The sequence below is a fragment of the Leopardus geoffroyi genome, chromosome D3 (genome assembly GCF_018350155.1).
Source record: "Leopardus geoffroyi isolate Oge1 chromosome D3, O.geoffroyi_Oge1_pat1.0, whole genome shotgun sequence".
NCBI classification, from domain to species: Eukaryota; Metazoa; Chordata; class Mammalia; order Carnivora; family Felidae; genus Leopardus; species Leopardus geoffroyi.
Genome location: NC_059339.1, coordinates 78906864 through 78910188, shown reverse-complemented (window position 1 = coordinate 78910188; position 3325 = coordinate 78906864). Strand labels below are relative to the sequence as shown.

General features: G+C 42.6%; 1 pseudogene; it reads right to left on the bottom strand.

Annotated features, from left to right (window-relative positions):
* Positions 1–970: 970 nt before the first annotated feature.
* Positions 971–2646, bottom strand: LOC123588382 (annotated as a pseudogene).
* Between the last annotated feature and the right edge of the window lie 679 nt (positions 2647–3325).

The following is a 3325-nucleotide window of genomic DNA, read 5'->3' as shown; positions in this document are numbered from 1 at the left end:
GCTGTAATACAGAATGGAAATACACAAATAGAGAAATATTTCCTCGAGCCGTTTTAGTGACTGAGACTAAGGTGAGCTTCTTTTGTTAAAATTGCATACGGTATTTCATGGACTGCAACTAGATAGAGACTTAGTGAAACCAGCACTGTGGGGTTTATCCAGTGCTATGGAGTTCCTCAGTGTGGGGCTGGGGAAAAGGACAGACCGGAACATCTGGCTGTGGATCCAAGGCGAGGCAGCTGGAAACAGATGAGATGTGGCAAGGGTGAGACTTCTGACAGCAGCAGGAAAGGCAGCGATCCAAGCATCACAAACAGCTCTGAGGTCCAACAGATGAACAAGGTGAGGACCGGGTTGCCAGCATTGACCCGGGGGAAGACAAGAGTCCAGTTGGCAGCGTCAGCCCTGAGAGGGCCACCGGGCGAGCCGCCTGGTGACCGTTGTGCAAGCAGGCACCAGAGCGAAGGAGCACTTGGACTGAAGCCTGTCTCCCAGCAGTGGGAGTGAGGGAGCCCAGCCAACAGACTCAAGGGCTGGTGAGTGACGTGAGACATACTCTTCCGGTGTCTCTCCATGCTGGAAGAGGAAAGAGATATTGAAAGGGGAAACTAGCAAGTGGAAAAAAAAATCATGGCTGACTTGTAACCTAAAATAAAACCTGGATCTGTTTCAGTTCACGCGATGATTTTTTGAGGCAACACACACGTTACTTCTGTTAATAAAAAGGATACCATGATGTTCCGTGACTTACTGAACTCTTATTCCACGTCAAGTACTCCTTAATCTCCCACGACTCATACAAAAACCCCGCCTAGGAAACATTATTATGCCCATCATGGTGTTGATGAAAACGGATTCAAAACAACAATACATGATTCTCCTGAGGTCACCTCGTGGAAGCATCAAGATTCTAGCAGGTCTCATGAACTTGCTAACTGGCTCTACTCTCTCTGCCATTTAGGAACCCGTGTCAGATATTGACGAAGATGTGCAAACTTAAATAAACCTACTTGTGTAACAGAAAGATAAAAAGGTATATATATATGGCAAGGTAGACTCTGAAGGAAGACGTGACTTACAAATGGAGTAGGAATCTGCCAGAGATGGTGAGGTTTGTGTACATGATTAAACACAAGTCTATGAAGAAGGCCTCTGTGAATCCAGTAGATCAGCATGTCAGTGAAAAAGAGGAAGGAAAGTATATTAACAATGAGCTGAAACCAGCCACTTGGAAACTCTCCTATGCCATCGTATAATTTGCTGTAATCTCTCAACTCTAGGGGAAACAATGAAAACAGTGGGAATATTAATCCATGGCAATAATTCGACAGGAAACATAATCTGTCTATAGACTTGATTCTTTAAAAATCGTGGATGTTTCAGATGGCCAACAGGCACATGAAAAGATGCTCAACGTCGCTCCTCATCAGGGACATACAAATCAAAACCACACTCAGATATCACCTCACGCCAGTCAGAGTGGCCAAAATGAGCAAATCAGGAGACTATAGATGCTGGAGAGGATGTGGAGAAACGGGAACCCTCTTGCACTGTTGGTGGGAATGCAAACTGGTGCAGCCGCTCTGGAAAACGGTGTGGAGGTTCCTCAAAAAATTAAAAATAGACCTACCCTATGACCCAGCAGTAGCACTGCTAGGAATTTACCCAAGGGATAGAGCACTGATGCATAGGGGCACTTGTACCCCAATGTTTATAGCAGCACTCTCAACAATAGCCAAATTATGGAAAGAGCCTAAATGTCCATCAACTGATGAATGGATAAAGAAATTGTGGTTTATATACACAATGGAGTACCACGTGGCAATGAGAAAGAATGAAATATGGCCCTTTGTAGCAACGTGGATGGAACTGGAGAGTGTTATGCTAAGTGAAATAAGCCATACAGAGAAAGACAGATACCATATGTTTTCACTCTTATATGGATCCTGAGAAACATAACAAAAACCCATGGAGGAGGGGAAGGAGAAAAAAAAGAGGTTAGAGTGGGAGAGAGCCGAAGCATAAGAGACTCTTAAAAACTGAGAACAAACTGAGTGTTGTTTGGGGGGTGGGAGGGAGGGGAGGGGAGGTGATGGGTATTGAGGAGGGCATCTTTTGGGATGAGCACTGGGTGTTGTATCGAAACCAATTTGATAATAAATTTCATATATTAAAAAAAAATAAAGAAGAGGTTGACTAAACTTGAAAAAAAAAATTGTGGATGTTTGGGGCACCTGGGTGGCTCAGTCATTTAAGTGTCCTATTCTTGATTTCGGCTCAGGTCATGATCTCACAGTTCATAAGATTAAGACCCACATTGGGCTCTGTGCTGACAGCATGTAACTTGCTTGGGATTCAATCTCTCTCTTTCTCTCTCTGCCTGTCTCTCAAAATAAATAAATAAATAAATAAATAAATAAATAAATAAATAAATAAACAAACATTTTTTAAAACGTGGATTCTTTATTAATTAATGATCACAGACAAAAAGCTCAGTGTTGCAAAGATGAAATAAAGGATACAAGCACCAAGATTTGTTACAGTCAGGATACTGATAGTTCATCAGATGAGGCCACCCTCAGACCTTGAGGCTGGATAGATGTGTGGTGTAAAATAATAATCTGCATTATTGAGTACAAGATACATCTTTGCCCCTCGAGAAGGTCCGCCACCAGTTTGGCCTCTGCAGGGTCATAGGCTGCCCTCTTTCCTTAAACCTTATGAACCACTCTCTGCTCGCTTCAAACTTTCCTTCTGTAGCTTCCTCAACTGTCAGCCTTCACAGACTTGAAGGCAGTTAATGCCTTGCTCTGGATTAGTCTTTGGCTTAAGGGAATGTTGTGGCTGGTTTGATCTTCTATCCAGACTAAAACTTTCTCCATTTCATCAATAAGGCTGTTTTGCTCTCTTATCGTTCACATGTTCACTGGAATAGCACTTTAATTTCCTTCTAGAACTTTTCCTTTCTTCGGCTCACTATTTGGTGTAAGAGGCCCAGCTTTCAGCCTTTGTCAGCTTTTGACAGGCCTCCTCACTAATCTTAATTATTTCCAGCTTTTAAAGTGAGAAATGTGTGGCTCTTCCTTTCATTTGAACACTTAGAGGTCATTGCAGGGTTATTAATTGGCATAATTTTAATATTCTTATGTCTCAGTAAATAGGGAGGCCCAAGGAGAGGGAGAGAGATGAGGGAATGGCCAGTCAGTAGAGGAATCAGAACACATACAACATTGGTCAGTTAAGTTTGCTGTCTTATATGTCCATGGTTTGTGGTACCCCAAAACAATTGCCATAGTAACATCAAAGATTACTGATCACAGATCAT